The following is a 12,763-nucleotide window of genomic DNA, read 5'->3' as shown; positions in this document are numbered from 1 at the left end:
TACCATTGTGGTAAAACATTGTGGTTATTATTATCATTGTTATTGATGTCACTGTTGTTGGATAGGACAGAGAGAAATGGAGAGAGGAGGGGAAGACAGAGAGGGGGAGAGAAAGACAGACACCTGCAGACCTGCTTCACCGCTTATGAAGTCACTCCCCTACAGGTGGGGAGCTGGGGCTCGAACCGGGATCCTTACACTGGTCCTTGTGCTTTGTACCACATGTGCTTAACCCACTGCACTACCGCCTGACCCCCATTTTATAATTTGTATAATGTGATGTTTCTTAATAGACTTCACTTCTTCTTCTAGCGTTTGCCATAGACTTCACTTATGTCACGCGTCACATTTATAAGTGTTTAAGCAGCTGGTCACATTTTTTCTCATCATCTTATGCCGGACACTGCACCTCCACTATAGTATTCCATATTTCCAAGCCAAGGTGACAGCTGAACTTTTGTAAACCCCGGGTGGTCTAGCTGCCTGGGGAGCTCAGACTTCAAGGCCCAGCAGGCATTGCAGTCCACATGGAGGGAACTACGGGGTCTGAGAGGAGGTTGGAGACCTATGGTCCTTTCCCTCCCAGAAGCCCGCGGGCGACTCAGAATGCTGTTCGTATCAGGAGCCGGGACAGTGGGTCATGCAGCTTGACACATTCTTTTTTTTTTAAAGTTTTTATTTATTAAAAGGAAACACTGACAAAACCATAGGACAATAGGGCTACAACTCCACACAGTTCCCACCACCAGAACTCCGTATCCCATCCCCTCCCCTGATAGCTTTCTTATTCTTTATCCCTCTGGGAGTATGGACCCAAGGTCATTGTGGGATGCAGAAGGTGGAAGGTCTGGCTTCTGTAATTGCTTCCCTGCTGAACATGGGTGTTGACAGGTGGAGCCATAGTCCCCGCCTGTCTCTCTCTTTCCCTAGTGGGACAGGGGTCTGGGGAAGCAGGGCTCCAGGACACATTGGTGAGGTTGTCTGCCCAGGGAAGGCTGGTTAGTATCTTGGTAGCATCTGAAACCTGGTGGCTGAAAAAGAGTTAAGAGATAAAGCAGAACAAATTGTTGACTAATTATGAACCTAAAGGCTGGAATATTGCAGGGGAAGATTTGTGGTCTCCACTTTGGAAAAAGCTAGTAGGTCTATTTTAGGTATATTCCAAGGGGCCCATGACCCAACCAGTTTTTGCCTGCATCTGACATCCAAAATGCAGGTGACCTAAGCTATTGTCTGGAGTGTTGAATGGTATCACAGTTGGAAAAAAAGGACCAGAAAGCCAGATCAGACAAGAGAGTAGCTCCCAAATATGGGGAAAATATATAAATATTGTTAACTGTAAAGCCCATCGATATGATCTGCGGCCCATAGTCAGGAGCCTGTGTGACATCCCTGTAGGTCCCAGCTCACATTCTGTGGTCAGGGCTAGGAACATTCCAGGCTGCACCAATTTCTGCACCCATCTTCCTCAGATGATAGAGTATGCTATCCAACCTCCCTTCAGAGAATGGAACAGTCCCTACCATTATTGATCCACATTGAGGGCCAGGTCCGATAGGGGCCCACAGAGGGGTCCATTATGTTGCTCCTGATGGAGATGACCAGTGACAGTGGAGAAAGGGATCTGTTGGAGATCTGGGCCCATCATGTCTGTGTGGGAATCCCAGGACTCTCTGACTAGGGCTCCAGGAGATGGGGTGACCTGAGTCACCAAAGAGTCGTCATTAAAGTGTGCCAGTCTCTTGCCCTTATTCAGCTTTTGTAGTCCTCACTTTGACTGACAAAGTTAGCTTTGGAGTGACTGAGGGATGTGTAATAGGAGGTAGGTGAAGAGGGCATCTAGGTCTAAGTAGAAACTATTTCATTAGTTACTTTATGCTGTCTTTTTATGTCTTTCTGCTTGCTTGCTACATTTATTAACTCACTGCAAACTACTGCGCACTTCCGCTTTAAGGTAGATGTTTTTCCCCAACTCCCGAATATATGTACCTATGCCCCATCTCATGGACCCCGGTCTATATCTAGGTTTTGAGGTTTGCTAAGACGTGTACCACCCAAAATGAATTTAAGGAGTCGTATGAGCTAGGAAAGGTCTCACCAGAGTCATGAAGCTGGTGGGTTGACATTCCACACCTGACGTCTCTAGATGCAGTCTGAAGTGAAACTTGCCGAGGTGGTGCTGCTTGCCTTGACTGGGTTGGGACCAGCAGGTGCAGTACCAGGTGGTGTGAATTGGGAGAAGCACGCAGGAAAGTGAGCCTCCACTGGAGGTTTCAGGACTGGGAGAAATATGGGCTTTATAGAGAAAGGGGAGGGTTCCTGCTGTCTTAGGGTTGAAGTAAGCAGTAGATAGTTATAGCTATAACCAAATCATTTGGCAATTGGGTTAACTTTGAAAATCCCGTGGTTTGGATTTGCTATAGTATACAAGACCTCACCATAATTTATGTCCTTTTATGCTATTTACTTATAACTGTATCTTATAAAGGAACACCACCAGTTGCTTTTCTTCTCCCTGGGGCTTGACACATTCTTTTTTCTTTAATATTTATTTATTTACTTTTTGTTGCCCTTGTTGTTTTTATTGTTGTTGTAGTTATTATTGTTGTTGATGATGTCATTGTTGTTGGATAGGACAGAGAGAAATGGAAAGAGGAGGGGAAAACAGAGAAGGGAAGAGAAAGACAGACACCTGAACACCTGCTTCACCGCCTGAGAAGTGACTCCCCTGCAGGTGGGGAGCCGGGGGCTGGAACCGGGATCCTCTGTGGGTCCTTGCACTTTGCGCCACGTGCGCTTAACCTGCTGCGCTACCGCCGACTCCCTTGACACATTCTTAATGAACATCTGTGGTCTGCAGGGGATGAGAAACGTCTCACCTACTGGGAACCCCTATAATTACCTTGGCATTAAATCCAGGGCTTTTTCAGATGGCTGAGCAAAGGCACAGGCTTAGTGTGGAGAACCTCTCAGCACGGGTCGCCCTTCTCAGCACTGCCCCCTGCTGGACTTCCGATGGAAGAGGAAATCAGAGAATGAGCCATTCAACTTAGAAGGCTAAGGGCTGGTGGGATGTGTGTCTTATCACATGTGAGGTGCTAACCTCAAGTCCCAGCACCACATGGGAGCACCATGGAATTTCGGGGGGAGCTCCAGGGGTGGTGGAGCAGTGCTGTGATGTCTCTCCTCTCTCTGTATTTCTCTCTCTCTTTGAGAGAAAATTCAAAAATTAGAAAGTTGCCCTAGAAAGAGCCACAGAGTGGTGCTATCATGCAAAGCTCTGGAGCTGTGCTTTTAAAAGGAATTTCTGGCACTATATTAAGAAAAGATAAAGGTAGGTGGGTGGGTGATGGCATACCTGGTAGAGCATACACATGACTATACACAAGGAACTGGGTTCAAACCCCCAACCCCTCCCTACCGACAGGGGGAAGCTTCATGAGCATTGGAGCAATATTGCAGGTATTTCTCCCCACTGTCTCTCTCTCTCTCTCTTCCCCTTTCTCTATTTCTCTCTGTGTTGCTCACCCTATATAAAAAGAAGGAAAGAGAGGAAGAAAGAAAGAAAGAAAGAAAGGAAGGAAGGAAGAAAGGGTGAGTGAACCTTACCAGTGAGTAGTCATCTAGAAACTTCAATAGTCAAAAACCTTTCCTCCCACCGGCCTCAGCTTCCAGCTCGCCCTGTTTTCTGCTGCTTGGCCATGTGCGGCACAGCACTGTGACCCAGCACCCTGGGAGCTTGCTGCTGCTTGGGGTGCTGAGTGTGTGGACTGCAGTATGCAGCCCACTCGTACGTAGTCTGGCTCCAGGAGGGCAGTGGCTTCAGACACCCTGGAGGCTGCATGCAGGCACCCTGTGGATGCTGAGACCTGCTCCTTTCTGCTCTCTGTAGCCACCAGGCTCCAGATGCTGCTATGATGCCAACCTGACTTCACTGGGCAGATGACTCCACCAATGTGCCCTGGAGCCCCATTTCCCCAGAGCCCTACCCCACTAGGGAAAGAGAGAGGCAGGCTGGGAGTATGGATCCACCTGTCAACACCCATGTTGATCAGGGAAGTAATTACAGAAGCCAGACCTTCCACCTTCTGCATCCCACAATACCTTGGGTCCATACTCCCAGAGGGATAAAGAATAGGAAAGCTGTCAGGGGAGGGGAGGGAATACAGAGAGCTGGTGGTGGGAATTGTGTGGCATTGTACCCGCTTATCCTATGGTCTTGTCAATAAATAACTTAAAAAACATTTTAAAGCAAAAGAAAGAAAGGAAGAAAGATAGAAAGATTAAACAGAAATGGTCTGGGGGGGCGGGTAGATAACATAATGGCTATTCAAATAGACTATCTTGCCTGAGGCTCCAAAGCCCCAAGTTTTATCCCCAGCACCACCGTAAGCCAGAGCTGAACAGGGCTTGAAACGGGATCCTTACGATGATCCTTGCGCTTTGGGCCAAGTGCACTTAACCCACTATGCTACCGCCCAAAACCCCCCCCTTTTTTTTTTTCTTTTTTAAGGTTTTATTTATTTATTCATAAAGAATGAAAGCAGGAGACAAAAAGCACTAGACATTCGCTCTGGTACATGTGCTACCAGGGATTGAACTCAGGACCTCACACTTTAGAATTTGATGCTTTATCTACTGCGCTATCTCCCAGACCACACCTTCCCTATTCTTATCCCTCTGGGAGTAGGGACCAAAGATCTTTATGGGGTGCAGAAGGTGGAAGGTGTGACTTCTGTAATTGCTTCTCTGCTGGACATGGGCCTTGGCAGGTGGATCTACGCCCCCAGCCTATTTCTATCTTTCCCTAGTGGGGCAGGGATCTGGAGAGGTGAGATTCTAGGAAACATTGGTGAGGTCGTCTGTCCAGAGAAGTCAGGCTGACATCATGGTAGCATCTGCATCTTATTGGCTGAAAAGCATTAAGATACAAAGCAGAACAAATTGTTTAATAACCAGGAGCCTAAAGGCAAGAATAGAACAGATGTGACTTGGGAACTCAGAATGTTAGAAAAAGCTAGTAGGTCTATTTTAGGTGCATTCCAAGGGACCCATGACTTTATTAATTTTTGCCTGAGCCCGACAGCTAACATGCAGGTGGGCCAAAGGTATTGGGGAGGTGGTGTCAGAGTTGGAAATAGGACTAGAAAGCTGGGTCAGGGAAGAGAGTAGCTCCTAATTATGGGGAAAGCATAGAAATAGCGTTAAATGTAAACGCCGTCGATTACCTGCTTTTCAACCTTGTTCTGTGCTGTCTTTGGAATCCTTTGAATCCTTGGATCTGCCGGACTAGACCAGTTTATGAATGATTCGACTGAATTTCCTTTAAAAGATCTCTCCCTCTCTCCCTCAACCCCCCCCCCCCTTTGCCAAAGGGAGACTGGAGCACTGCTCTGCCACTAATGCTGTTCTTTGTTTTCCTCCTCCTTGTTTTTATGGAGTGGGGCAGGAGCTCAAACCCAGGGCCTTGTACATATAAGGAGAGTGTTTTTCCCACTGAGCCTCTTTCCCAGCCTTTAAAATGATCCCTGAAAGTGAGAGGAGGGTAGGGTATTGAGTTTTCTGTTGAAGGAATCAGCCCCGAGTTGGGAGGCTGCTGGTGGATCCATCAGCAGAAAAATTGAGGGGGGAGGGGGAAACAGAGAGGAAGACAAAAACGTCTGCAGCACTGCTTCACCGCTCATGAAGCTTCTCCTCTGCAGGTGGGAACTGGAGGCCTGAACCTGAGTCCTTACACGTTTTACATGAGCGTTCAGCCAAGTGCACCACCACCAGGCCCCGACAGACGGTGTTCAGTGAATAAAGAGGCAGCTGGCTGACTGACCTGCCCCAGCCCTGAGACTCAAAGGCATCATGACAGATGTCAGTATTCTGTAGGAGACACACCGGATGTGAGCTGGCAAGATAACTCTAGAAACGGAATGCTGACCTGTGGAGAGCTACCGGTCAGTGTTGCTTGGCACCTAATGTCTTCACCGCCCCTCCCCCAAGGTGCTGAATTGGACTCTCGGTCACACACTCTACTCTCTGGGAGGATGGGATCGGCCCCGTGTGCTCCCTCATTAGAGGAAAGTACTCTGCACTTAGGTAACCTTTCATCTGTGGATATCAAAGAACTCGACAGGCATTAATGGGTCTGTAAATTCACTTGCACACTTGTGAAATGCATAGTAAAGATTTTACACCTGGGCTTTGCCCAGGTCCCAAGCCGGTGCCTCTTGGGTGTCCAGGGATGGTTGGAAGGGTGGGACTGATGGGGAATGACACACCCAACTGTCTCTGAAACCTACGCCTGAGGGAACCCCAACTTCTTCCTCACATCTATATTTCTTTTTTTTTAAATTTTTTATTTAAGAAAGGATTAATGAACAAAAACATAAGGTAGGAGGGGTACAACTCCACACAATTCCCACCACCCAATCTCCATAACCCACCCCCTCCCATGATAGCTTTCCCATTCTCTATCCCTCTGGGAGCATGGACCCAGGGTCATTGTGGGTTGCAGAAGGTAGAAGGTCTGGCTTCTGTAATTGCTTCCCCGCTGAACATGGGCGTTGACTGGTCGGTCCATACTCCCAGTCTGCCTCTCTCTTTACATCTATATTTCTACTCAGGTCTTCTTCCAACACTGAGCTATCAGATGAAATGTGAATTTTGGGAGAGATTTCCAGACTCCTACAGACTTATTTATGGTATATGAGAGAGTTTCACATGACATGTGAGACACACACAGAAAGAGAGAGAGAAAGCGACACACAGAAACAGAGAAGCTTCAGTGCTATGGTGTCTCTCCCTCTTTCTGTCTCTATTTTGATCTCTTAATAAAACATTGGCCCAGTGCAGGGGAGACAACATAACATTTATGGAAACGTTTTTCATATCTGAGGCTCTAAGGTCCCAAGGTCAATCCCCAGTATCAACACAAGTTAGATTTGAGCAGTTCTCTGATCTCTCTCTCTCTCTCTCTGTATCTCTCATTAAAATGAATAAACAATTTTTTTTCTGGAGATGCCTATAAAATTTAGATAGGAAAGAGTTCTTCCAATATTTTCCTGTGAGTATTTGATAATATCTGGTCTAACATCCAAGTCATTGATCCACTTGGAGTTTACTTTTGTGTGTGGTGAAATTTAGCAGTTCATTTACATTCTTCTGTATGTTGCAACTCAATTTTCCAAACACCATTTGTTGAAGAGTCTCTCTTTTTTTAAAAAAAATATTTATTTTATTTATTTATTCCCTTTTGTTGCCCTTGTTGTTTTATTGTTGTAGTTATTATTGTTGTTGTTGTTGTTGGATAGGACAGAGAGAAATGGAGAGAGGAGGGGAAGACAGAAAGGAGGAGAGAAAGATAGACACCTGCAGACCTGCTTCACCACCTGTGAAGCGACTCCCCTGCAGGTGGGGAGCCAGGGTTCGAACCAGGATCCTTATGCCGGTCCTTGTGCTTTGCGCCACCTGCGTTTAACCCGCTGCGCTACAGCCCGACTCCCGAAGAGTCTCTCTTTTATCCATTCATTTATTTTTTTTTTAATTTTATTTTCTTTATTTATGTATTGGATGGAGACAGCCAGAAAGTGAGAGGAAGTGGGGGGGGTAGAGAGGGAGGGACAAAGAGACACCTGCAGCACTGCTTCACCACTTGAAAAGCTTTCCCCCTGGCAGGTGGGGGCCAGAGGCTCAAACCTGCGTCCTTGCACTTTGTAACATGTGTGCTCAACAAGGTGCACCTCTACCTGGCCCCTCTCCATTTATTTTTTAAATGTGGGAATGGAAATGGGCCCACAGGCTTGTATATCTACAGTCCTGCCAAGGGGCCTCCCTGGCCCAATTTATTTTTCATTTTTCATTTGCGACGAATAGTGGTTCACAAGACTGTAAGATTCCAGTGTAGCGTCCCGTACCACATCCACCACGGAAATCCTGTGTCCCCAACCTCCTAGCTCCCAGAAATAACCACCAGAGATCTCACAACCCTTAGAGATAGTTTGTTTACTTCCGTTTGTCTTGCTCTGTTTTGTTGCAAGTTCGTGCAAATTAGATCTCTAGATTCCACGTGTAAGTGAAGCCATCTGGTAGCTGTCTTTCATCTCTTATTTCGCTCAGCATAATCTTCTTCAGTTACATCCATTTGGCCCCCAAGGACACAGTATTTTCTTTTTTATTACAGAGTAGTAGTCCATAGAATATAGATATCCCATCACTTCTTTGGCCAGGCATCTGTTGATGAGCATTTAAGCTGCTTCCACTCTTTGGTTATTGTGAATAATGCAGCTGTGAACCTAGGGGTGCATGTGTCCCTTTGAATTAGTGTTTGAGTGTCTGCTGTGGCCCAATTTTTTAAAATTCCATACACTTAGGGAGTCGGGCAGCAGCACAGCGGGTTAAGCGCAGATGGTGTAAAGTGCAAGGGCTGGGGTAAGGATCCCTGTTTGAGCCTCTGGCTCTCCACCTGCAGGGGAGTCACTTCACAGGCGGTGAAGCAGGTCTGTAGGTGTCTACCTTTCTCTCCCCTTCTCTGTCTTCCCCACCTCTCTCCATTTCTCTCTGTCCCATCCAACAACAATGACATCAACAATAAAGTCAACAAAAGGGAATAAATAAATAAATGTTTAAAAAACACACAATGATATCAATAACAACAACAATAACTACAACAACAAGGGCAACAAAAGGGAAAATAAATAAATTTTTAAAATATATTAAAACATTCCATACACTTAGAGAAAGGATCTGGGTTCAAGTCCCCGGTCTCCACCTGCAGGGGGAAAGCTTTGCAAGTAGTGAAGCAGGGCTGCAGGTGTCTCTCTGTTTCTCTCCCTCCGTGCCTCCCCCTTTCTCTCAATTTCTGGTTGTCTCTGAGATCCAATAAAAATAAAGATAATAAACAAAATAAAAAATAAATAAAAAGAAAGAGAAACACCACAGCATGGCCACACCATCCCTGGAGTCCCCTTGGTGCTGGCCATGGTGCTGTCATGTGGCCTTGGGGCTCTGACCCAGGACGACCTCATACATGGTCTGCTGCCTCAGCGGTCCTCTCCTCACCCAGGCAGCTCAGCTTCTTGCAAATACTATTTCTCAGAAGTTGATCATTTACTCTGCTTTTTTGAGCAGTATTCTTTTGACTGACAACCTGGAAAAACTTAAATGAACACTAACCATTTATTACCCAAGCAACTATCTTTTTTGGGCTCCATGGCGCTCAGGACAGGCACCTCGATCACCCTGATGACAATTTCCTGGACTCAACGCTTGGCATTTAATATCACAAGTCAGCATGCTTACTCTCTCACATGGTTGAGCAAGGACAATTACGATGATTTGAGATGATGGATGTTTGGGGACAAAATGATACAAGGACACTAAAAAAATGGCACCTAACCTGGAACTATCTCCAGATCTGCTGAAATCCTTCTTGAAAACTCTTGTGAGAATTCTGCTTGGAGGTATTTGAAATGAGCGATCTGAAAGAAAGAGATCAGCTCTGTTCCTGGACTTGAACTTTGTGGTCCCTGTGTGGAAGGGGACATTTCCCAGGGACCAAGTCATCTTTAGGGTGACCTGTCTTAGAGATCCCTTGGGTAAAGGAAACCCAATCATCTCTATGAAATGAAGGGATACACATTCATTTCTGGGATCACTCTCTGAGAAACTGAATTGCTTGATACTTAGACCCTTTTTTTTTTGTCTCCAGGGTTATCGCTGGGGCTCTGTGCTGGCACTATGAATCCACTGCACCTGGTGGTCATTTTTTTTTTTTTTTCATTTCATTGGATAGCACAGAGAGAAACTGAGAGGGAGTGGGGAAGTAGAGGAGAGAAAAATAGACACCTGCAGAGCTGTTTCACCACTTGTGAAGCTTACCCCCTGTGGGTGGAGAGCCGGGGCCTCGAACCCGGATCCTTGTGTTTCGTACTAACTAGGCGTGCTTAACAGAGTGTGCCACCACCCAGCTCCCCTTTTTTTTTTCTTTCTTATTTACACAGTCAGCTTGCCAAAGACTGGGTGAATGTCCTGTGTCCAGAGTCCAAAGGTCATAAGGCAGTACAGTGTGACTCAGTGTCCTGAACCAAGATTACTAGAGACCCATTTGGGTGTTTGTGTCTGTATCCAAGGATACCACCCACCCCTGCTCGTGGAGGGGCTTTACAGCTCAGCATGTGCCCGCAACTGCTCTAGTAAGGGGCCAGGCGTCCCATCTTCTCTGGATCCCTTCCTGTCTGGTTCTCAATCATGACTCACAAACACAAGGAGAAAAGAGAAAGGAAGGGCTGAGTTGGAGGGAGTGGCAGGTGGAGGTGGGGTGGGGGAGGCCACAAAGGCCTCAAAATCTCTGCTAGTCAGTCGAATGCTTCTTTAAGAGTCTTGATCCTTTCCTTTTAAAGATGTGTTTGTTTATTTTAAGCGGTGCTGGAGAGTAAACCCAAGGCCTGGTGGAGGGGCCATCGCACCACTGACAGTTCCTTACACCATTATATTGTACTTTTTTGGGGGGTTGGGGGTGGGGGCGCAGCGTCCTGCCCACTTCTAGTGAGTCAGAGACTATCTATCACCTTCCCTCCTCACTGCTTTCTTTAAACCCCATGTTGAGCCATTACGGTACCGACCATTAGGAAGGTTGCAAAGTCTGCCTTCGTCATCGGAGCTTACTTGAGATTCACTGTGCCTGGCAGGAATTTGTGGTCTAAGTAACGGAAAATTTAGGGAATTAGGAACATAGACTGAACCTAGAGGGAAAGAAAGCTCCGGTTTCCTCTGAAACACTGGGCTTCTTGTGTTCCATTTCCTGCCAGACTCACATTCGACTTGTTCTTCAATATGTGAATTAACATTGTTTTTAAACACAGAACTCTGCTCAGCTCTGGCGTATGGTGGTGCCGGGGACTGAACCTGGGGCCTCTGAGTCTCAGGCATGCGAGTCTGTGGCATAACTATTGTGCTAACTCTCTGGTGCAAATCACCCAGTTTCTGTTCAGATACTAATCAGTTTTGCAAGTATTTGCTATTTAGTTATACAAAGGTAGCATCCAAATGTTAAGTTATTTCAATTTTCTTTTTTTTTTTTCCTTTTTCTTTCTTTTTTTTTTTTTACCAAAGCACTGCTCAGCTCTGGCTTATGGTGATGTGGGGGTTTGAACCTGGGCCTTAGAGCCTAGGTATGAGAGTCTCTTTGCATAACCATTATGCTATCTACCCCCACCCTTAATTTTCTTTAGTACTAAATTCACTTATAAGAACATGTTCACACATGGAAAATTATGGTGTGCCTGGCTGCTTTGCTCACAAAGAGCTTATTTTTTTAAATTAATTTATGTCCCCAGACTTTTGGTGATGTGAGTGGTGAAATAAAATATTAATAATATGTTTATGAGAGAGAAGAAGGGGGAGGAGAAGGAGGGAGAGGAAGAGGAGGAGAAAGAGGAAGAAGAGAGGAGGAGGAGGAGGAGAAAGACAGAAGGAACCAGAACATGTTACTCTGGCACATGTTATAGAGGGAACTGAACTTGAGACGTCATGCTTGAGAGCCTAATGTTTCATTTACCATGCCACTGCCTGGGCCACTGCTCAAAGAGATTTTAAGTCTTTGTGGAACTCCTTGGTCTGCATCATGCTAAGAGGCTGCCCGGAAACTTGAGTCTCTCTTTGTCTCTCCCTTTCTAACTCCCCTATCTAATGAAAGGAAGGAAGGAATGAAGAAAGGAAGGAAGGAAGGAAGGAAAGAAAAGAAAGAAAGAAGAAAGAAAGAAAGAAAGAAAGAAAGAAAGAAAGAAAGAAAGAAAAGGAAAGAGGAGAAAAATACCCATCAGGAGTGGTGGAAGCATTAAATTTCAGCAATAACCCTAGTGGTAATTAAAAAATAAAAAATGTCAGGAGTCCAGTGGTAGTGCAGCGGGTTAAGTGCACGTGGCGCAAAGCACAAGGACTAGAGTAAGGATCTTGGTTCGAGCCCCCGACTCCCCACCTGTAGGGGAGTCACTTCAAAGGTGGTGAAGCAGGTCTGCAGGTGTCTGTCTTCCCCCCTCTCTCCATTTCTCTCTGTCCTATCCAACAATGACAACAATAATAATTACAACAATAAAGCAACAAGGGCAACAAAAAGGAATAAATAAATTAATTAATTTAAAAAATTATCTTTTAAAAAATGTCAAAAAGTTCAGGAAAAATGACTTTGATTGTAGCTCTTGTCATATAACTGCATATGGTTGTGCATTTAATTAAGTAAGTATTTATTTGATAGAGACAGAGAAATTGAGATAGATAGGGAGAGAGGGAGAGAGACATCTGCAGCACTGTCTTACCATTCATGAAGCTCCTCCTTGTAGGTGGAGATCAGGGACTTGAACCTTGGTCCTTGCGCATAGTAACGTGTGTACTCAACCAGATGTGCCACCACCCACTCTCTGCATATTTCTTTATTTTTTATTAAATATTTATTTGTTATTTTTCCCTTTTGTTGCCCTTGTTTTTTTATTGTTGTAGTTATTATTGTTGTTGTTATTGATATCGTCATTGTTGGATAGGACAGAGAGAGATGGAGAGACGAGGGGAAGACAGAGAGGGGGAGAGAAAGACACCTGCAGACCTGCTTCACCGCCTGTGAAGCGACTCCTCTGCAGGTGGGGAGCCAGGGGCTCAAACTGGGATCCTTATGCTGGTCCTTGCACTTTGCACCATGTGCGCTTAACCTGCTGTGCTACTGCCTGACTCCCTGAATATTTCTTTTTTTAAATATTTATGTATTTATTTATACCCTTTTGTT

General features: G+C 45.6%; 1 long non-coding RNA gene across 1 annotated transcript in view; it reads left to right on the top strand.

Moving 5' to 3' along the window:
- The first annotated feature begins 5,706 nt into the window (after positions 1-5,706).
- LOC132542656 (uncharacterized) overlaps positions 5,707-12,763 on the top strand; it is a 17,760-nt gene continuing 10,703 nt past the window's right edge. Inside the window, exon 1 of the long non-coding RNA XR_009553620.1 lies at positions 5,707-5,945. This is a non-coding gene — a long non-coding RNA (uncharacterized LOC132542656). The remainder of the gene's footprint in view (positions 5,946-12,763) is intronic.

The sequence above is a fragment of the Erinaceus europaeus genome, chromosome 13, assembly GCF_950295315.1.
Source record: "Erinaceus europaeus chromosome 13, mEriEur2.1, whole genome shotgun sequence".
Lineage (NCBI taxonomy): Eukaryota > Metazoa > Chordata > Mammalia > Eulipotyphla > Erinaceidae > Erinaceus > Erinaceus europaeus.
Note: the sequence above shows the minus strand (reverse complement) of the source record. Positions and strands in the feature narration are given on the sequence as shown.